The sequence below is a fragment of the Chiroxiphia lanceolata genome, chromosome 1 (assembly GCF_009829145.1).
Source record: "Chiroxiphia lanceolata isolate bChiLan1 chromosome 1, bChiLan1.pri, whole genome shotgun sequence".
NCBI classification, from domain to species: domain Eukaryota; kingdom Metazoa; phylum Chordata; class Aves; order Passeriformes; family Pipridae; genus Chiroxiphia; species Chiroxiphia lanceolata.
Window position 1 is genome coordinate 45175822 of NC_045637.1, and position 23686 is coordinate 45199507.

General features: G+C 38.7%; 1 pseudogene; it reads left to right on the forward strand.

Moving 5' to 3' along the window:
- Nucleotides 1-486: 486 nt before the first annotated feature.
- On the forward strand, nt 487-16520 carry LOC116782836 (annotated as a pseudogene).
- The last annotated feature ends 7166 nt before the right edge of the window (nt 16521-23686 follow it).

Sequence of the window (23686 nt, forward strand, 5' to 3'; positions counted from 1 at the left end):
GGCTTGTGATTGCTGCTGCAAATAATGCAGGTGTCTGGATAAAAAGGGAGGAAGTATAGTCATTCAGATGATGCTTTTGTTCCTCTGGAGAACCTTTACAAGTGAATATGTCCATTTTGATTAAAACTAGCTTTAAAAACATATTAAAGTAGCAGAAATAATAATAACCAATATTAATTTATGACCTAGGCCTACTACTCTCAAGGATTTTGATTTTTCTTTTCAGAATGATTATGATTATCATTATACTGGTTTGTTTTATGAAAATGGCTTAGAAGTGAATCATAAAAATAAAGCAGAGCATAGTTACTTTACTGTATGTATGTTTTCCAAATGAGAAAATCTCTTGTAGTTGTAAATTGACCAACAAAATTTAATTATGCAGTTTTATTGAATTTTTAAGACTACACCTCTAGCTGTATTTCTACAATTTATTATTACATTTAAGAAAGAAAGATAGCATCTAAGAATTAATTTTCTTGGTTATTTGCCGGGTGGCTGTACAGGAAACAGATTTGCTTGTTCTATGCATTTGTAGGGTGCTGTTTGGGATCTACAGTCTCTCAACACTGACATTACTGAGCATGTTATGCTGCCTCAAAATTAGTTTTCCAGCTTATGGTAAGCTTATGTTTCTGTCTTAGGTTTCTCAATTTTCATATGAACATAGACCATCACTTTTGGGCTGCATATCCTAGGAAGCATTTTTATAGAAGAGATCTTTTGCATCCAGTCAAATAATTCTTGTTTCTGTGATCATTGATAACTAACTATAGGGCTAGATGTATGCAGCTGATTACTTGTAAGATCTTTTAACTCATGGTTATAATTGGCAAACATGGAATAGGAGTTCTGATACAATAGCTTGAATAAAATAATTTTTTTTCGGAGTTTATTGGTACATTTTGATAGAGACTTTTTCATAGAGATTTATGTTGTGCTAAGTTTCCTAGATGTATCAGAGAATTCAGTTGTCTAATTTTTTTGCAAATTGTTGCAAACCATGCACTATTCTTACAAACCTTCAGTCTGTTGTAATATTCTGAATGCCTGCTAAAGTTATCCCTCTTACTTACCCAGCTCAGCTGCCTGCATATGGGAAACTGCATTCAAACACGTCAGCTGAGCTAATCTTCCCTGATTGCTTTGTGTCTTCCAGGGAACAGGTTCAAGAAGGAACATGGTCAAATCTTGATAGCCTGTGCTTGGACTTATGCAGCAGTTTTTGCATGTTCTCCCCTGGCTCACTGTGGAGAATATGGAGTGGAGCCCTGTGGCACAGCCTGCTGCATTGACTGGCATTCCACCAACACAAATGCCAAGGCCAGTTCTTACACCATAGTCCTCTTTGCTTATTGTTTTGTTCTCCCTTGTGGAGTAATTGTCACTTCTACTCCCTTATTCTGGTAACTGTGAAAGAATCCAGGAAAGCAGTGGAACAGTACGTCTCAGGTCCTACCAGGATGAGCAATGCACAAACCATTACTGTCAAGGTATTTGAAAGTTAGTTTTTTGGCAAGACCTTTTTGGCACAGCTGGGCAGCACCATTTAAGGACCAAGAAAGTTCTTGAGAAGGGAATAGAGATTGAAAAAAAAAATTGATCCTTACTGCATTTTCATTTCAGACAAAAATGTTGTCCTGCTTAGGCACTTGAACAGGCTTCCCAGGGAAGTCGCCACAGCAACAAGCCTGACAGAGTTCAAGAAGTGTTTGGGCAATACTCTCAAGCACATGGTGTGACTCTTTGGGATGGTCCTGTGCAGGGTCAGGGGTTGGACTCAATGATACTTATGGGTCCCTTCCAACTTGGCATATTCTGTGATTATGTAGATTCTTCATATGGTAGTGAGTTTCTAAACATACAAATAATAGCTCTGTTGTTTCTGGAGGGTGATATTAAGCTCACAGAGTTTCATTACTTATGAAAATTAAGAATACAAACTTTTAATCAAAAGGAAGGTTAAAAATTGGAGCACTGTGCAGAATTGATTTTGGGTCTCATGCATTTGAACCATTGCTTATGAAAGCCAATCTGGTTTTGAGTGAGTGAATTCTGTTTGCCCAGTTACAGACATCCAAGAAGATCCATGTCTAAGCTTTATATCATTAAAGATTTTATATAGTATAGTAGAGATCAAATTCCTGTAGTGTACAGGTGAATAAAGGACAAAAGTCACTAAAAATGTATCTCTGTAAATTCTTTTTGAACCAAAACCTCTGAAGGTTTGGTTTTCACTAGCTTATACACTCAAATTAAACCTGTGGTTGCAGTACTTGTTGTGGAAATCGTTTCCTGCTGCAAAACCATGTCCTTTCAAGGAGAAGATCAGCATTTAATATACCAAAAAAAAAAAAAAAAAGAAGAGGAACTTTGCAGCTGAAATTAAGTGTGCTTCACTCTTTAGATAATGTACCTCTTGAAAGATATGGGTGTTACCTCTTGACTCTCTTAACTATCTCCACTGAGAAAGCCTTTGGTTGGTTGGTTGTTTTTTTTTCCTCAATTTCAGTGAATCCTTCTCTCATTTTTCTAGTTTGGTGTGTCCTTCTAAATATCTTCCTCACCACCTTTCAGATTTCCACTTAGGTTCATCTTTGGTCCTTATCTTCTCTCTGTGTTTAGGAATATGGACAGTCTCATTTGGTAATACAGTTGGATATCTCACAGATCTGCTTCTGTATAGGTTTGCTGCCTCTTTTTTGTGCTAACAAACTTGGTCTCCCTCTGACACTTCTCTTCAGATTGCCAAGTGCAGTGTAGCTACACTAGACAAAATAATCTGCCCTGTCTCTCCCTTTGAGTATCTTGGTTTTGACCACCATGGGAAACACCATCCTCCTCCAGATGATCTTGTAAACCAAATATCTTCCTCATTCCAAGCAGTTTAAGAACTTAAGAGTTATGTCCACATTTTACCCACTGCTTCTCTGTAATAACTCTTAGATGAAACACTTTCTAACTGAAGCTCTAAAGCATATTCCTGCCCACTCCTGGATATTCAGTAGAATTTCGTTACTTAAGTCTTTCACTTGACTACTGGATACTATACTTTAACTCTTTAATTAACTTCCAAAACTCTTCAGAGCTTGTCCTAACTCACTTCTATACCCCTGTTCAGCGAGACCAAGACTCTGATTATTCTGTATGCTCATAGCACTCAGGAAAGCACATGAATGTTCAATGTTACTTGTCATTCTTGTGAGTTATTTCTAACAAAAAAATGGCAAAATGAAAACCATATCTCCTTCAGAACTTCCTTTGTGATGCTAACACAGGAAGTCACACTGGTATATTACACAGGTTGATATTGGTTGGGCTGCTGGAACATTAGGGAAACAGCTTAATATGTAGTGACAAGTATTTTTTCTTTTTTTCCATTTTTTTTTCCCTTCAAAATTGTTGTGTTCTTCACTGTTAAACTATAAACTCTTTGAGTTACTTTGAAACTGCTTATCATCTGCAGAGACTCTCCCCCTGCAATAATAACAATTATACAAATAACAAGTAATTATACGTGATAATCCTTTGAAGACACTTGCAAAGAGGATGGTATAAGTCAAGCCATAAATCATAAAAGCAGAAAGGAGAAGAGAGAGTAACTTTCCTAAAACAAGTCAACCCAAATATGTTAACTTCAGAGTGCACTTCTGTTGTGATTTAACCCCAGCTGGCAATCAAGCACCAGGCAGCCACTCCCTCGGTGAAAACATGGAAGTAAATTCTGTGACTTGAGTTTAATAACTGAAACAAAATAAAATATAACAACAACAACAATAACAATAGTAATAATAGTCATAATCATCTACTACTACTACTACTAACTGTATTGAAAAGGGGAGAGAGAAAGAGGAGCATAACCCAAGAGAAACAAGTGATGTTCAACAATGATCACCACCCACTGACCAATGCCCAGCCCATCCCTGAGCAGTGATTGGTGACTCCCGACCAACTCCCCCAGTTTATACACTGGGCATGATGTTCTACGGTGTGGAATATTCCTTTGGCTGCTTTTTGTCAGCTGGTTGGTTGGCTTCTTGCTCCCTCCTGGCTTTTTGCACACCTGCTCTCTGGTAGAGCCTGTGAAACTGAAAAGTCCTTGACTCAGAGCAAGCACTGCTTAGCAACAACTGAAACATCACTGTGTTATCACCATTATTCTCCAACTAAATTCAAACCACAGCACTGTACCAGCTACTAAGAAGAAAATTAACTCAAAACCAGTAGAAACCAGGACAACTTGGAATTATTATTTGTTGAACTGTAGTTCTTCCTGCTGGATTTCAGCTGCAACACAGCCTAACTTGTAGTACCCAACAAATCAGAGACAATTTATAGCCCATCCTTCCTCTGGCATTTTTCATTCTGCCTCTGACAGCAATCCACTGTAATGTAGGAATCCTGATCAAGTTTGACCTGCCTTCTACAGTTCGATCCAGCTTCAGCTGAAGTGCTTGGACATTATATCAGTCATGAAAAGCTAAATCCAGAAAATTAATTGGGCAGCTAAAATGGGACTTAAACACCTACAAGTCTGACTAAGCCCAGAAATGTGATTATAGAAGCTCTTGCTTGGTGGCTGCCTATGCTTTGAAGCTCCAAGAAAATTCTATAGGTTCCTCTGTGAACATAAAGATTTCCCAAGTTCCTGCAGTTTTCTTTAACCTGTTTTGACCTACACACTAAGTGGCTATCACTTTCCTAAAGCATATTAACGTAAGCACACCATAAAACTCAATTTAAGCCACCTTTAGTCTATTTGTTTATTAGTAATTGAATATTTTTACTTAAAAAGAACAATAAAATACAGATAATATCATAATCTACTTCCCATGTTAAAAGGTCTGTCTGTAATATTTTTTTTTCTGTGCTGTTTTAGAATGACAATTACAAGACTTTTAAAAAATGTAATGGGAGTGCTGTTAGTGCTATTAGTGATTGTGAATTTGCAAGGTTGGATAACTGATGATATTGCTTTTATTATTATACAGTGCCGTAAAAATCCATTGTAATACATACAGAGGACACAATTACTCTAATGTGATCTCTTCACTGGTGCATGGGTTTGACAGTTTCTGGAGAAAACATGCTCTGAGCATATCGATAAGACAGATAAATATTATGAATGCAAGCAGAGATGTAGAAAATTACCTCTTCTCCAGGAGTTCCTTGGGATTAAGCTATTTCAGAAACACAACTTAGTTCTCCCTAGGCATTGCAAGATGTCTTGTCAAATATTTATCCAAATACCATCTCTGAATTGTCTGCAGTACATTCAATTTAAATCATGAGGGCTTTGGTCTAGGGGATTGTGTTCAGTTTTTGTTCTGATGAGTATGACCTTGAACAAAACTCCTGCTATTCATCTTATATTTCTTTGTGTCTGTAATCTGAGATATCTCTGAAGTACTTGATTTAAAGCGCTGAAGATCCATTTGGCTGAAAATGAAAAATTTGAATAATTCACATCTATTTTCCAATATTTTTTATTGAAGGAACTCATTTTGTTAGTCTTTGAAATGCAATGATTTCCAGAGAAACAACACAGACTTCGACACCATGGAGGTTAAATGGTCTTAAATTTTGTTCCTACAATGCATGGAAATAGCACTTGGGATTTTTTTAATCCTCATTACATTTTTTTTGTTAAATTAATAGAAATTTTAGCATCAACATTAATGGAGGATGTCACACTGCTCTGAAACTGGAAGTATTATATATGCACTGGTACAGACAGTCTTGAAAGCTGTGGCTAACTGCAGGTGGGAAGATCTATGAGCATAATGGGAAATATAAAGGAAATCAAACTGGATAAAGGTTACTCTTCACAGAAGACCCACAATTTAGAATACAAGATGTTATATCTCAATAATTCTTTATAAAGGGTAAAACTACTCTTAAAGAAAAAGAAGGAAAACAGCCATTTAATACCCTTTTCTGGTTTTGTCAACTTTAAACAGAGGCTTTCTTTGTAAAGCAAAGCAACATTGTGATTTGCTGTAGGGATTTCAAAGGGATTAGTTTCTAAGCGCATGTGAAGGGCAAGAATCTGCATGATGACACAAATAGTCTTAATGCTAATCTTGCACTATCAACTTTATAATATTTATTGATTTGAGGTGGAGTCAATTAGCTTTTTGTCAAGTGTAGGAGACGACTGACAGAGAACATCTTGAACACGTCTTACTGTCAGGGCTTGCTAGGGAAGAACACATACATTTCATCTGGGCAGGATATGAAACTGAGTTTCTCTTTAATACAGATGATCACATTTATGATTGACTTTTATTTCTGAGTAGCAGAAATATTTAGAATAGTGGATCATAAAACAAGTGCTTTTAGATTCCTATTAGAGCATGGTTCAGATCAAAAAACCTCTTCCATTATGCTTCAGAGGTAAAAGCATCAAGTGACGGGAACACCAGTGCTGTGTTTATGTTCTCCTACTCTTGTCTGTGATCCGAATCAGTGAGAATGCTTTGTTGCTAGCTTTCATAATTACACTGGGTGCTCCTTGATTTCTGAAAACAAATCTATGATAGATGTTTGGGCATGGCCTAAGATACACTGGTGATATTCTCAGGGAAATTTAGAAGCTCCCTCTGGCCCTTTGGCAGACAGGGGTTGGTGCTGGGCACTCTGGATACAGGCTGGCTCTTGTCATTTGGGCTTTCAGGGCTTTTGCCCAGAGTGTTATGCATGTGTACCTGCACATACTGACTCTGAACAAACCTTTGCTTTTGCAACTCGTGATATATAGAAAATGTGCTGATGATGCAAGGAAGGGCAGAAACCAGCTTTGGATGCACTCTGGAGGTGTAGACTCCCACAGGGAAATTTGACCCTAAATCTACCGCTGGAATTCTTCTCCTGCGGGAACTTAGATCTTCCTCACCCATGTGCTTTAGGTGGCCCTAGGGCATGACAAGTGGAGTTTAAGTATTTAATCCATTCAGATGCATATAATGATCCCATCTACTTGGCAGCCAAGGTAGTCCATGATGCAAGGAGAATGGATTGCACTGAAGGTACATAGGTGACATTAACATTTCAAAAAAAAATGCTTATGCTGCACTAGAGCACTGTTTCTACTTAGATCTACAGGCAGATTGTGTTAGTGCCTGACTACATGAGAGGGAATGCCCTTTTTATGTGTACTTTTTGTAAGCTATGTATTATTGTAGAACTCAAAAAAAAAAAAAGTAGCTACTAAATAGCATTAAAAATATTTTACCATGTTTTAACAAGACCGTTGAAGAAGAATTACCTTCCCCTTATACAAGTCAGCACTACTAAGTGGAGCAGATACAGTGAGATCTTAGTATGTACTCAAGAATAAATGCACAAAATAATGCCAGATTTTTTAAAAACATGCTTCCAAAAGTCTGTTCCAAGGTCTTAAGAGAATTGATTGGAAAGTGGCCCATTGAATTGTTTTGGAGTAGACATCAATATGAATCAGGCGTGTTTTTCTTCTGAACAATAGTACTGTAATGGTATTTTACTGTTTTTACTTTTTTTTAACTATATTGTGTTTTCTTGAATGAAAGGAGGAGTAAAATCCATGATACAAATTTCTCATTTCTAATTTTTTTACTTCTTCCTCCATTTTAGCAATGCATTGTCTTACTGGCTTATTATTTTGCAGAAAAAATCCCCACAAGGTAGAGGTTGTAATAGTCCCTTGAGGCATACAAAGTCATTGGAATTAATTTGCTGCTTATAAGCATTCATTTGGACTAAGTCTTACAGAACTTGAAAATAGTTGTGCTTACCCTGTCAGAAATAATTTGTAGGAAAAACTTCCTATTCTCAGCAGAAAAGTCTCACCCATAGCAATTCCTTTAGAAGTGAAAGGAAAGAAGAAATATCATTTTATTGGCTTTGTCATAGCCTTGTCTAATTACTTTCTGAGAGCACAATTCTCCTTTGCAGCCTCTGGGAATTCGGAATCCTTTAAGGCTCTGCTGCAATAAGCATATCACATAATTTGAGAATAGTTAAGCACTTCCTGCAAATGTTCTTTTTGTTTTACAGACAGGAATTAATTTGTCTGCCAAAATAAGCAAAAAGTTCTACAGAAGACACAAATGATGGACCCTATATGATTCACAGGAAGGACAGCATGCAGTCCTCTCAGTTTAGATTACACAATCTCAGGAAGGCATGATTCTTCTAATTCACTTATGCTTAAGCCTTCTTATTCAACATCTCTTTGCAATATATTTCTTAAGGAGCAGAAAATTTACTTTTAACTTTCTATTGTAAACTTTCTGTATTATTAAATGATTCTTTATTGATAATTTTTTTACCAGAAACACCCACATGCCAGCAAAGTTCTCTGTTGTATGTAGAGGTACTTAAACCAAGACATGAAAGATGCTGAATACACTGAAGCTCTGCTTCCCTGCTATTCCTAGTATTGGCTTCAGGTGTGTGGGATGGGCTGCCTCTGACAGTGTGCAGTTTTGCCTCATCTGTGCCTACAGGCTACAATTATCCTGCATTTCTTAAAAGACCCATAAGAACACAGGGTTTTACAAAAATTCTGTGATGTAACTCAAAAGTATCTTGCGCTTGACCAAACCCTCCCCGTTCCATGTATTCTGTACATTGCTCAATTTTCTGATATGCTGCCAATCTTAAGCAATACTGTTAGAGTCTTCATACAGGTATATAATGATCAGCTGAAAGTGAATGTTTTTAAAAGGGTTTATTATTTAGATGGAAGATTTTCCCAAATCTTCTTTACTATAGTGAATACACTGATATACCAAACATTTATCAGATTCCTAAGAGATGTCATTAAAATGAGGGTAGAGTGTAATGAAGATATATGACAGAACTCTCATAATATATTCTCAAAACTGTGCATATTTCTGGACAATGTAATTCTTCAGTAGATGAAATTTTTGTACATAGAGGTTGGCTGTCACAATGAAGCTACTGCATTTGGAGACTTGAAGTTTTTCAGGCTGATTGAAGGTCTGCAGCTTGTACTAATTTAGTAATTTAGTGGAATTTGCAGCTAATTGACACACAAGTAGCTGTCAAGCCTGAAACTGTAGGCAGGTGCTAAAATAGGGACATATGTGCTGAGTGATAGATACTGAGGACTAAGTGATCTAAATCATCTGCATTGTTTCCATTAAACCTTGCTAAAATTACACACTACACAACAGATATCTAGATAACTCAGTATTTCTAAATTTTATAATTAAAAAGCAAGCCCACTATGTAATTATTACACTGGTAGCTAAACACGACATCTAATAGAAGCTTGTAGTTATAGCTCCATGGTTGGCTGTGACAGGGTAAGAAAGTGATCAACAGTGACTTCTAATATTTTAATATTCATAATTTTTACCTATATGAATCTTCATTTGCTATTAGCAATACTGGTGATACGATCCAGTTTTGAATCCTTAGAGTAGCCTAGCATCATGGCTATAAGGTACATACTTGCTTCCTTGCATTTTAAAGTAAATGAAATTTCTTTTTGAGGGAAAAATATCACTGCAATGCAAAAGAACTTGTTTTTCTAGATACTTTAGGGTGCAGGGAACCCAAATGTCTAGGAAGCAAAAGGCAGCAGATAAAAGGGGACAAATCTGAGGAGCTCGAAAATATGGCAATTTCTGTTCCAACCCTTTTCTAATATGTCTGGATTGCTGGGAGGGTTCTGGGAGTTAGTTTTTGTTTGTGAGGTGCTCCTAGGTAAGTAGCACCATGCAAGAGAAAGCTTTATGTCTGCGTAGTTTAAGCAGGAAAATGAGTGATAACACTCATGGTTTTCCTATAAAAAGATACCCCTGTGAAGCCTGGGTGGTGTCCCCCAGGATCCTGGACATTCCATCGACTGGATCGATGATGGAGACAGGAATGGTGATCCTCTCTATCTCCCTCCCTATCTTTATTCTCTCTCTCTGTCTCTCTTTCACGCTACCCCTTATTCAAAATCCACCACCATGTACTTAGATATGGGACTTAGAAGATATGGGACCAATCTTCATGCCATGTCTGTAAGCCACTAAGACTTTCTAAGTTTTTGAGGACCCTCTGACCTTTCTTGTTTGTTTTCAACTACAGGCACCTATGAATCTTGTGTATTCCCTTTCCCTTAAGGATGGGATGCCACAATACTCTAGAGGACGTTTCATATTCAATTACAGGGTATATATGGATAATTTAAGAATTTAAGAATGCATGTACACAATGGCATATATGCTTTTGCATGTGAAAATGAGCAATTTTCTATTGAAAACATGTGAAACTCCAAAAATTAGACATTTAAAAGTTAGAAATAGAAAAATTCACATAAGATATTTCTGTTGTAATAATTTTTTGAATAAAAAAATATAGTGATTGAGTGGTTCATGCTTTTCAATTAGTTTTCAAAATGTATGATTTGAAAAAATCATTCACTTACTTTAAGTCTGTATCTTTTCCAAGCGCTGTACATTCTTACTAAAGAAATTTACTGTAATCCTAAGAGGAAGCTGTGAAAGATTTCAACATGCACATAGTTCCCACTTCATTGAAACATGTAACATGACCCTTTCTGATAGGCTGACAGCCAGGTACTGCTGCCTTTCTGAGCCTGGGTGACAGACTGAGTGCCATTGCATCAGGATATTCTCACCAGTAGTTCAGTCACATAAACCATCATTTATTTAAATGTGACAACCAGCTGAATTCACCCTGTCTTATTCAATACATATTCCAACAAATGTCTAGTTTGAAACAGCTGAATCAGCTTGTGGCAACAGCCAGGGTTTGTTCCAGTCTGCATAAGTGAATTGACACACAACAGCTGACAATCTAACTAGAAGGATGACTTAATGCTGCAAGTGCAGAACATTTATTTTCTTTTTTTCTATTTACCAATAATGTAAAAATGTAATCTGTAACTTGTGCTTTTTGTTGTGAAGCTTTTCTTATAAACCACAATGTTTTCCCCATGTTCCAGCTCAATTGTAGTTCCCCAAGAGAGATTTTTGCCTGCAAATTTCTGAGCAGTGTCATCTACCATTATATTTGGTATGTGAACAATATTTTGTGCTTGATTTATAGACACAAAGAATTTCTTTTTTCATTTGTAACTGTGTTTATTTGCTTCTCTGTGAGATACTTTTAAGAAGGTTTTTGCATTGAAGATTTGCCTACATGCAAAGGAGAAGTGTAAAAGTTTTTTGAAAACTATCTGTCAAATCATATTCACAAGCTATGGCAGAGTCCTGTCTAGGCTAAGGGACAGAGCAAGGGTGACTCAATTCTTGCCTTACCTTGGAAAATTATTATATTGCTACATGTCTACATTTATATGAATGTTTAGATTTTATGTAATGATTTATACTTGGCAAACTATATAAGTTAGATCAAACTTCCCAGTCAAAACAGGTACTGGGATTACAGGGGATGCTATGTGTACTGTCATAGTATTTTTCTTACATCCCTCTATCATAAAAAGGACCATAGGGATTTTTCTAATTAGTGAGATCTATGAGTGAAAAAACAAATAATTAAAACAAAAATCTGGCTTGCTTTCAAGATGTGGGAAGAATGCATAGCCTTTTATTCATACTGCAGAGCAACAGCAGGACTCTTGAGATCCCTTTGATAAGAAAAGATGTTAAAAGTTTCCATGGATGTGTCCAATTATGAAAAGAGAACTCACAGAGCAGAATCTGCTTTTCTCTCTATTTCTATGATAAAGACATTACAGAGAGAGCGTCATGGTTCATTAAAATAATCTTATTAACAGTAAAGGATTTTTGATTCTAAACCTTTGTTTTTACTTGCTACAAATCGTAATGAATTAGTGCCTTTTGTAATAGTTTCCATAACAACTAATTTTTTTACGCTTTTATATGAGTCCTGCACATATTTTTCTAAGTCACATCATCACATTGTTCCTTGACCAGCCACACAATTTTATATCAGATTTCCTCATGTTCTGTAAAGGCTGAGTTTGCTGTTACTGCAGTCTTTTATAAGCCTGTAATCTATTATAGGCTGAGCCTAAAATTAGGCAATATGTCTCTTCTTCATTTTAATGAGTGGTGCTGGTCTTAAGTCTGGGGTGAAATTATGAGACAGCTTGGCTGTAGTCCAACATGCCTGTTGTCCTCCTGGTGTCTCACTGTGCAGTGATGCACAGGAAATTGCCATCTCAGGTGGTATCACCTTCACAGGAGAAAATCGACAGCCAGAACTGACATCTGTCCATCAAATATAGCATAAATCTCTACACCACTGTTTACATGGGCAGACAGTGATAGGACAGTGCTTTTAAACTGAGAGAGGAGAGATTTAGATTAGATGTTAGGAAGAATTTCTTTATTCAGAAGGTAATGAGACAGTAATACTGTTGCCCAGGGAAGATGTGGATGCCCCAAACCTGGAAGTGCTTGAGGCCAGGAGGGTTGGGCTCTAGGTAACCTGGTCTAGTGGATGGTATCCCTGCCATGGTGGGAGGTTGAAACTAGGTGATCTTTAGGGTCCATTCCAACACAAATCATTCTGTGATTCTATGATAATTGAATCAATCACAGTGATGCTATGAAGTGGGGTAGTTGACCCACCTCATAGTGTGAAAGTCATATTCATTTATGAACTGTTCTCCTTGGTGTACGTAATTGATATGCGACCTTTGTGAGTTAATGATAATAAGAGAGAAAATGTACAGTTCAGTTATTCTCAACAATGGTTTCTGAAGTAAAATTAACTCATCTTTGGAAATAACCTACCTGAGACAGAAGTAATTTTTTTTTCTTGACATGTTCACAGAATTCCAGTTGGTTATTGAGACTTAAATTACAGAAATGTCACTTTGTTTCTATCCTGCTACTTATATCTTCAGGTAACATTTGGCTGCTCTATTGTGCACTGAATTAAAATTTTTTTTTGGAAGTCATTGGCAAAGTTTAAATATGAACCAGTGGGAATAAAGTAATGTTTGCTCACAAGTTCTCCAACTCTTCCAGTGAAAGAGCTTGTGGAAAAAAAATTGCTTTATACTTTGCTTAAACTTTTCTTGTATTATATTTGACTCATTCATGTGTAGGTAATTGAAATCTCTTATTGTGGTCAACTCATTTTGCTTTGTTACATCTCTATTTTCACTGGAACAATGTACATTTGATAATCTTTTTCTGATTATTTTAGGAAAACTGTCCACTGCAAATTGCATGTGTAGTATTTCAAAGGTAACTAAGATATGGTTATACAAATACACCCAACAATGGTGTTGACATGTAAGGGGCATGTCTTTGAAGGTATAGTGTGCCTTTGGAGTGTTACTCCATTTGTTGTCTTTGCACAGTTCAGCTGTTGTTCTTGTTTGACCACAAAAATGCAAAGATGTGCTTTGGCTTGGCCCTCTGGTGAATTTCTAGTGATTCTTCACAAAGTTGCCTTGTATCTGCTCCATTAAAATTCTCCTTTTTTTACTGTGCATGTGAAACTCTTGAGGTTTTTTGCCATCTTGTGTTGACGTCCTTGATTAGCCCACTCCTCATACCTGACTTTTTGGTACCATGTTGGTTATTTTATTGATCTTAAGGAGATGGAGGTATGTCATCCAGCACCTGCTTTGAAACTTCTTATAAGAGGCAGTGAGTTTGAAGTCCTTTTGAGATAATAATAATAATAATAATAAAAACAACAAAGTATCTTTCTATATTCATGTACATATATGCACAGTTCATATGCTTAAATACCTCAAAGGGTGTTCCTTTTTCCTAATTTTGCTCCACTAAATGTTGGCTGTCTTAAGTACATCCTCAAAATTATCAGTTACAAAGACCTGAGAACAAACTGTCACATCTATTTTAGACATAGTTCTTTGAATTATATCAGTTACTTTCAGGAGATATGTGTCCCTTTCCTTTAACATTATAAAGAACTTAGAATGGCTTAGGTTTAGAATGAAAGTTTTTGGATAGCTCAAATTATGCAAGATTAATCCCCTCCTTGTTCTAGAAACTGTATTGATAGAGTTTATGAAATTGACTGAGAGCTCCTTGAAAATATGTGCAAAATATCTTTTCATAGGAGAAGAAAAAAAATAAAGCCTGTCTCAATCCCAAAGTCTAATTACAGCCATAAATCAGCCATCTGCAAAATGCACCAAATGGTTCTACTGTCCATTTCTTCTAAATGTGATTCAAAAGGACTTAGGCATATTATTTGTCACAGAGACTGCTCTTGAGTACTGGCCACAGACATCTGAGGATTACAAAATCCATGCATATGCATATCCATAGATAGAGACAGATCTTCAGCTGACGTAAAGAATTGAACACTATGTAAATGAAGACAAATAGTAAGTTCACCCCATCTTGTGGATTTGCCTATTCATTGTTCCCTAACTGGTCTCATTCTGTCAAATGCTCAGCTCTGTCAAGTGACTTTAACTTTGGGTTTAATGTGAGCTCTAACAAGTTAGAGTTTTAAATGGTTATCACCTGTAAATGAGAAATTTCTCCTCTGACAATATAATTATAGTGTGTGGTTTTCTAGAGACATCCATAAATTCACAAACAGGCTTTAGCATAGTAAAAAAATCAGTTAAAAGCCACAGACGTTTCTCATAAAACTCATGGTATATATTTCTTGGAAATCACCATGCCTTTCTTCTTGCAAAATAAAATTTGTATTAAATTTAAGTATTATTTAATAATACTTAAACTTAAGGAGAAAATAATAACATTTGGAGGAGCTCCCTATGCCTTAAAAGAGTCTAATGTGTGTTTCTCTGCTGTTATTGCTCAGGACTTCTTTCATTCTCACTCTGAACACAACAATGTCATCTCTCTTAACTAAAAACCCCATGATTTTTGCAACCCTGAATCGACAACCAGAGCCTCGCTGAGAAAAGTGGTGGATTTGCCTGAGTCATTAGCAGCTCTATACTTCCACTTGCAGAGGGCAGCTCAGGCAGGTGGCACAATTAGCAGCTGAAAACAAAAGTACTTTCCTTATGTATTTTCTTCTGCCTTTGAATCCAACACCACTTTAAATTGAATGAGTTCTCTACTATCTTTCTTACTTGAAGATACATACCTCTGTCAAGAATAAATTTGTGAAGCCTCTTCAAGAGTATGAATATACTTGCTTCTGTCTTTAAAATGTATGTGCACTACAGTTATAAACAGTGTTTAGAATGATACCCAGTAGGTTAGTCTTCCTATACGTGCTGATGCTTACAGTTTACTTCAGATTTCATAAGGCTTATGTTTATTGCAGATTTGATATTTATTCTTGCCTTTTGCACATCTCTGTGATAATTTAAAAAAATAGGAGTTTTATCTGTTTGTTTGTTTTTTTTTTTTTTATTTATTTTTAAAAGCGTCTTTTAAAGCTTTCTTCATAGATTTTACTAGGACAAAAAATTTTGCATTCAGGGTTAACTTCAAGTCATTAATTTGATTCCCCCTTGGGAATAATTCAGTTTGTCACTTTCAGACGCATGTGTATGTCTACAGTCGAGCAACAACATTAAAATTTTGGAAGACATTCTGTAATCAGGAAAACCAGTGTTGCCCATGAGTGGATAGGAATGGTTTTGCAATCCAGACAAGCATTTTCCCAGAAAGATATATTTTTCTTTATGTTGGCTTCCTTTTTGATCTTAAAAGAAAGTTTTCATGGTACTTTATGGAAGAGGAAGAAAATGTAGGAGCTGACATATTTTAACTCTGAAAGTTTCAGATAAAAGTAAGTTTCAGACAGATATAAGTTGCTAGAAAAATAACTGTTTAGAAGGCAATTGAGGTATGAAGAAGCTATGACTTGGAGAGACCCTAAACAAGGGGTTCAATCAGGTGGTGTTTTTATGCATATAATGTTTTGATGATTATTTTTCTCATACGTGCAGTTTTTTAACTAGCTGCCTTCTCTTTTTCTGTGCAATCTGAGTGTTGCTGTGTGCAATGGATTTTTTGCTGCTTGGAGCCCTTATTGCCATGTGGGCAGCTTTTGGATCAATAGATAAGATTCCTCCATTATGCTTTGCTGTGACAGCTGTGTTTGCAAAGTCCTCCACACTCTGTAATCCAGTTATCTACCTCCTTCTGAAGTCCCATTTTCGAAAGACCATTGTCAAAGATTTCACCGTTCTTCAACAATTGTGCATCAGAAGTTGTTTTTGTGTCAAGGCACCTCAGAAGTACTGATCAACTTTGAACACCAGCCTGAGGTCATTTAAGAGCAAAAATGTGTCCATCTGTATTTCCTTGCTGATTTTGGAAGAATGTTCTTATTTCCCCCTGGAAAAGCACAGGCATACCTTTGAATGCTTTCAAAACTATGCAAAATGCTGCCAGGAGAGGCTAAGTGCTATGGCATGCCCTCCTCAAGAAACTGTGTCCTTGGAGATCAACCTCTAAGCAAAAGTGGGACAGGCCAGTAAGATGTCAGTAGAGGTGGTTGTAAGGGGAGAAAAAAGCACTGATATTGATAAGTCAGAAATCACCTTGGAAGCAGTACCTGTGCATCATACACTTACAAACATCTAGAGCTGCTTGTATGAAGCCTTCTGACAGTATTATTATACTGGATTAAGAATGTAACTTTTTCTAAAGGGTCCTTCTACTACCCTGTTTTCTAGACTACTTCCCTGTTTTTTCTCCTACTCTTTGATGGAGCATGTGCTACAGCATGGATGTGCTACAAATGCTGTATGACTCTCGTTGTGCCAACTTAATTGTATTGAGTTAACTCATGATGTGTTCACATCATGAACTATGTCAGACAAGTTCTGGCTGCATTTTGTAATATGCTTTCACTCTGTTTTCAAGAGATTATGCTAACCATTGAGAGGTTTTCCATAAGGCGTTATTACCCTTTCTAGACTATGTACATTTTATGTTCTGTCTGTTCAAAAGATGTAACGTAGAGTTTTAAAAGGATGAGGTCATGCTGATATAATGGTTATAGCAACTGAAAAGGTGAATGCTGACTGAAATGCCTGTTTTCCAAGGAGTATAGATGAATGACCACATATGTTGCATCTACTGGGAGGTGTAGGTCTTTCTCTGGGATGAACAGGCAGGTTCAGACCTTGTTCCACATGAATGAAATGAAAATATTTCTGGTAAGTCAGGACAGTATGTAACTTTTTTTTTTTAACTATTTGGAATAATTTTAGAACTTGCCCTAGGACATTATTTATTATTCCCAGTTTTCTGTTTAGGACCCTGGGACTAGGATGGTGAAGACCTGGTTTAGAAATACCATAACAGGCAAGAATTTCTGCTGGTGCAAACCAATGAAACCTGGTAACACTATTCCACATAAAGATCCCAAGCCTCCACGAATTCTTGAATATTGTGTACAATGACAGTGCTGTAGAGTAAGAATAGGCACAGCTCTTTCCCTCCTTGTCCTTTTGTCAGAAGGATCATTTCCTCTGCTGGGGCCCTCTGGTGGTCTAGTGGTTAGGATGCGGCGCTTTCACCGCCGCGGCCTGGGTTCGATTCCCGGTCAGAGAAAAAGTCCCCTGGGTAGATGGAGCTCGTTAGCCCTGTAAGGCCATCCATCTAAGAGAAGGTCACTCTATACAAACCTACGTCCTGAGGACCTCACTGCCACCGTCCAAGCTTGCTCGGCCCCGGCAGATGAACCTCAGGATTAAAGGGTGGGCTCAGCTCAGCGCACACTGTGTCTCACCTAAAAAATCCACTGCGCAGGCTCGAAGGGTAAAGACCCTTCCCAAATCTTCATTCGCGAAGACTGGCCATACATTTACTCTGCTGCTGCTATAAGAGCAAGGGCCTGCTGGAAGTGACAGGCTCTCATTTTGGTGAGGCTACAGCCAAAATTACCACAGATTTGCTATTAAAAGTGATTAGAACTTTGTTTTCTGGCTGGGGTTACTTTGGGTGATAAAGCAGTCCTCCCTCAAGGACTTTGTCCTGCAGGGCCAGTTCATCCCACACACCCCAGGAAACACTATCAAAGCCTCAGGCATACCTATATCTTTATAATGACAATGATTCATCAGCAACACATTTTGCTGCTGTTTCTGTGGTGACTTGAAGCAAATGTACCTCATTGCAAAAGGGATAACTGTGTTAAACTCTATGAAAGTCTCCAGTTGGCCACTTTAAGGGATTTTTGATTGTTACACAGTTCATTTGGCATATTCACTTGGGACATAGAGTTTTCTGTCCTATTTTTAAACTGTTCTTACCCCCATACACTCCCAAACTCCCTTTTTATCCTCATTTTTTTTGGTATATGAACAATAATTAACATACAGCTTACTCAATTTCCAGAGATGCATTAGATGTTTGAAATACATAACCTAAGGAAGAGTACAAAACGTACGGACATTACAGAAAAGACACACCCCCTAAGCTGAAAAATTCTGTTTCTTCAGAACCTCTGAAAAGGTAATCAGAAAACACAGCTGGACTTTGAATGCTCAGAAAGTCCTTTCAGTGTATTTTTTCTCCAAGACTTCCCAAGACACTTGAATAAGTCGTGCAGCAAGAACAGGACCTGAGTTCTACAGGGCTGCAGTTACTATGACTGCTGTCTCTGACTTCAGATGAGGTGGGATCAGGCCTTGAGGCCCTTTAGGCAATGCTGACCTTTTCAGATAGTGACTCAGTGAAAACTAGGAGTGGAAGTTATGTTGAGAGGTCGTCTGGTCCTTCCTGCTACAAGTCTCATTGACGTCAGTGCACAAAGCTGAGTATGGGAATAAATCTCTAGAGGACTCAGTGACAAAAGCATATTTTGGGGCGTTTTAACTGGCATATCATTACAAAACCAAAAAATGTCACACTATCAAAAGGCGAAAAATTCTAATCTGCATTGTGCAGAGGGGCTGCATGCCCTGTTTCCCAACAGATGTTTGAAGTCTCAGCTGAACACACATCTGTGATGGACTGACTCTGGCTGGTTGCCAGGTGCCCACCAAAGCTGCTCTATCACTCCCCTCCTCAGCTGGACAGGAGAGAGAAAAATAGAACAAGTGAAAGGCTTGTAGGTCAAGATAAAGGCAGGGAGAGATCACTCACCAATTACCGTCACTGGCAAAACAGACTCCATTTGGGGAAATTAGTATGATTTATTATCAATTAAATCAGACCAGGATAATGAGAAGTAAAACCAAATCTTGAAACAACTTCCCACCACTCTTCCTTTCTTCCCAGGCTTAACTTTGCTCTTGATTTTTCTACCTCCTCCCCTCAGCAGCACAGAGGGGATGGAGAATGGGCGCTGCAGTCATGGCATCACACATTGTCTCTGTTGTGACTTCATCTTCAGGGGGAGGACTTCTCACACCCTTTCTCTGTTCTAGTCTGGGGACACTGGAGACAGTCTTTCATGAACTTTTTCAGCTTGAGTCCTTCCCAGAGGCTGCAGTTCTTCATACTCTGCTCCAGTGTGAGTCCCTTCCATGGAGTGCAGTCCTTCAGGAACAGGCTGCTCCAGTGTGTCTTCCCTTAAAGGATCACAAGTCTTGCCAGCAAACCTGCTCCAGTGTGGGCTCTCTCCATGGGTCTACAGGTTCTGCCAGGAGCTTGCTCCAGTGCACTTTTCTGATGGGGTCACAGCCTCCTTCAGGCATCCATGTGCTCTAATGTGGGGTTCTCCATGGCTGCAGGTGGATATCTGCTCCATGGGACCTCCATGGGCTGCAGGGGCACAGCTACCTCGCCATGGGCTGCACCATGGGCTGCAGGGGAATCTCAGCTCTGGTGCCTGGAGCACCTCCTCCATCTCCTTCTCCACTGACCTTGGTGTCTGCAGAGTTGTTGCTCTCACATGTTCTCACTCCTTTCTCACTGCACTTCCACAGCCCGTCTTAGCTCTGTTACCCCAGAGGCACTACCACGGTCACTGACGGGCTCAGCCTTGGCCAGCAGTGGTTCCATTTTGCAGCTGGCTGGCATTGACCCTGTCAGGCATGGTGGAAGTTTCTGGCATTTTCTCACCGAAGTCAACCCTGTGGTCTCTGCTATCAAAACCTGGACATGCAAAACCAATGCAGTATCTCTTTAAAATTATCTCAAAAATGTTGCGTGTTTTTTTCCTACTCTTGTGCAGCTGTTTTGCTTGTTAGATATATAGTGAGGTAATATTATGAATTACTAGTCTAAATCACAAATGCATTTTTTCTAAGAGAGCTACATGGGGAAATCAGGAAGTTTGGAGCCTCTAAGCCTGGATTTATAGTCACTTTCAATTTTGCATTCCCTGTCGTGGCAGCCAATGACAATTTGCACCAGATATTAATTTTTTAATGGAAAATGTGTAAACATATATTTACATAAATCTATTTGTTAATGTGAAGAAGAAACCACTATATTTTTTTAGATTCCTTCAAACTGGCATTGGACTGTCTGAACCCGGTTGTCAGCTCTAAGTATAGAGTAAAACATTGAAGTAGAAGGTCACATTCAACTTGGAGTAGAACAGGTAATGTTTTAAAAATAAGTGTGGAATCCATGCCAGCTGCTTTTATAAAATAACAGAAGAACATTGTGCCTTTGCAGAGAATTCCCTGCATGTTAGACATTACCAATGATGGCGTACTCGGACTATGTTCCCACTGAGTCTGAGGGGTAAGTTTTCCTTCTTGTATGGGTAGCTTTCTTTAGAGCAACTACAGTCTCCAAAAGACTTTTTTCAAACCTGCCAGATTTTGGATTTTCCCATCTCTTGTTCATCACACTTAGTCATAAGTTACTGGTAGTAAGTGTATAAATCAAATACCATTGGTTGGGGAGAGTTTATCATTATGCATTAGAGTCTGATGAAAAAGTTAAAGGATTATTGCAGTTAGAAAAATCTTAAATAAAATATATGCTTTTAAAGATAAAACATAAAAGCTTATTCTTACTTGACAATTGAACTTATCATTTTTGTTGTTAACAATGTATTCAAATACACTGAATACCACATTTATGATGTCAATGCCAGAGAGGCAAACCGGTGAGGTTGATAGTGTAGCATAGCATGGAAGAATAGCAGGACCTGCCTGCCTGCTATGCTTTTTGAAGGGGGAACATTGTTTGTCCAGAGCTCAGTTGCTCAAAAAGGTCACTGATCTAAGCCCACTTCTGACCAGAAGGGACCAAAAGTCATTCCCACTTGATGGGAGGGTTGGTGACGTACATGGGCATGGCTCACATGCTAACAGGTAACTTGACTTCTTTGAACACACATTGCTTAGCAAAGACCCAGTACTGAAAGTGTGCAAAAAAATCCCTCTCTGCCACGAATGCTGAAGGGCTCAGTTGGCTGAGCTGAGGAGAGCAGGACAGAGCTGGTGGGTCTGGACTGGGGATGGTTAATCCTTCGGCAGAATAGCAGGAACTGGCAGTGTGTATCTACCTGTACTCCATGATCACAGCACCCTTGCTCCCCCTCTATATTCACCTCTTGCATTCATTTATGGCTTTGTCTTACAGGGGATGGCAAGTTTCGGGGTGGAAAATGCTTTCTTATGTGCATGTGAAGGGTTTCAAACCAGGTGGGAGACCTCAATTCTTTTCTCAGTGCCACAGGAGGGCTGAGGACCTCGTCTGGAGTCAGTGCTGAGAGGTTTGTGCTGCTTTTGACTTTGTTCTGTCTCCACTGTGGAGAGGCAATGTGTGCTACAGGCTGTTGACGTAACAAGTTTTGGGAGCACCTGTGCTTGCTGTTTAAGCCATTTCATGTGCTGAGCAGTGATGTCCTTGCAGTGGAAGGAGGGTCTGTCATAGGGTGTAGAAAGCAAGTGAACTAGCTGGCTTGCTTCAGATAGAAGAGATGGAAACAGCTCTTCACAAATTTTTCTGCCACCTTGTTGCTCCTCCTGTGGCACTTTCCCTTCCTTACACTGTGGCCTTTTCTGCTGTCTACTCTCTTTTCTCTCTGCTCTGCTTTCTGTCTTCCCTCAGCTTTCTCTTTCTTTTCCCAATATTTCTTCCCCTCATCCCCACTCCCCAGCACTCAGAACACTCTAGGAATCTCTGCAGTAGGCACTTGGCACTCTCATTATGCCCAACAGAGCAGTAATAAATTGTCAACAGTCCGGTTTCTGTGTGCAGTGTCGAATCTCCTGTCATATCATGAGTAAAGGACATCTGGAAAGAAAAGCCAAGATGAGAGGCTCTTTGGACAGGAAATCTATGATTTGTATGCTATGAGTGTAGTGCAATCCTTTGTGTAAGCAAGCAGAGTTGTACTTTGGACTACTTCCACGTGTTCAGTGCAGTGCAAGCAGTGGAATGATGAGACAGAAGGGCACTTTACCCACAAAAAAAGAGACCATAATGTATGAGATATATTTTGCAGTGAACTGTGTAATAGCTGAGAGCATTGAATGGTTTTGGGTGTAGGAGAAAAACACTGCTAGAAATGTCAAAACTGTTCAATACAGCAATTTTGAAGCGAAAGACTTCAATTTTCTTAGTCTAAAATCATAGAGATATTTTTGTATCATTCAAAAGGTGGCAAACCAGATGAACCCTTGGGTGATGCCTGGAAGGGTGGCAGGGGCTGCCATGAGGCTACTCCACCATCCAGAGACTGGCAGCCTGCACCACACCTGGGGCCAGGATGGGGAAGTGAGGATGGCAGAGGAAGGTTTAAAACTGCACTATCTGCTGGATGAGCCCTCCCTCACAGGGCAGCTCACAGACCCTGGACCAGAGCTAGCCATAACCCTCCTCAGTGACCTGAAGGATGATGCTCTGGTGCAGTCCTCTGGTAAGACACATGGAGAGCATTTAACTCCCGGAGATGTAGAGGAGATGCTTCTCTACTGAAGAACTGCTCCTCTGCCAGCACTGCAGCCTGGAGGAGAAGGAAGCAGCTGCCCAAGCCAGCAAAGTGGAAGAGTTCAGCTAATGCTCTGGACTTCTCCCTGTCCATGGTCTTAGAGTGAGATGTATTTTGTTCCAGATGTAAAATATCTGGGATCAATCCTGTCCTTCTTGAACTGTGGTGATCGCATCATTTTTGCCAATTACACTTTGCAGTTACTCATGGATTTTCATCTTATCATTTTATGAACTGCAACTAATTAATCCTCTCATTCCTCTCAGCTCAACAGACACTATTGAGAATCATCTGCATTTTTGATTCAAATGAAGAACCACAGCAGAGATTTCAGAAGGCTTGTCAGTGTAATTAGAGGAGTCAAGGTGGTGGAAATTGGTCTCCCATCACTTGGAATCTGGGCATAGCTCTGGCTACGCATCTGTTATTTGGAGGAGTCACACCGTAAAATTAATAGCTGTGAGCTGAAATGAGGATGAGTCTTGTTGTCTTTTGTTTGATGTGTCTCAATTTCTGAAGAGGGTCAGGGCCAACCTATTCCATTGACAGAGAGACACTGTCAGACACTGTCTGCCAGCAAGTTTTTGAGATTTAGTTCAGAGAAACTGTCAGAAGTTGTCCTGTGTACTGAAACATTTTTCTTTTCAATTATCTTATTTCTCTGCCATGACACTCTGCTTCCTATCAGGCTTCATGCCGAGACAAGGCTGTTGCTGAATGCTGATTACCTGCTGCTCAGGGAAAATGACATTTTTTTCTACAGGCATATTTTCCGGTTCTACATGCATGAACCCAGACAGCTTCTCTATGGACTGTGGTCGCAGTCAGTGTACTCTCTGATGTACAAAGGTGCACAAGAGAAATGACTATACTTTTTTAAAATATTAGCTAAATCCACAGC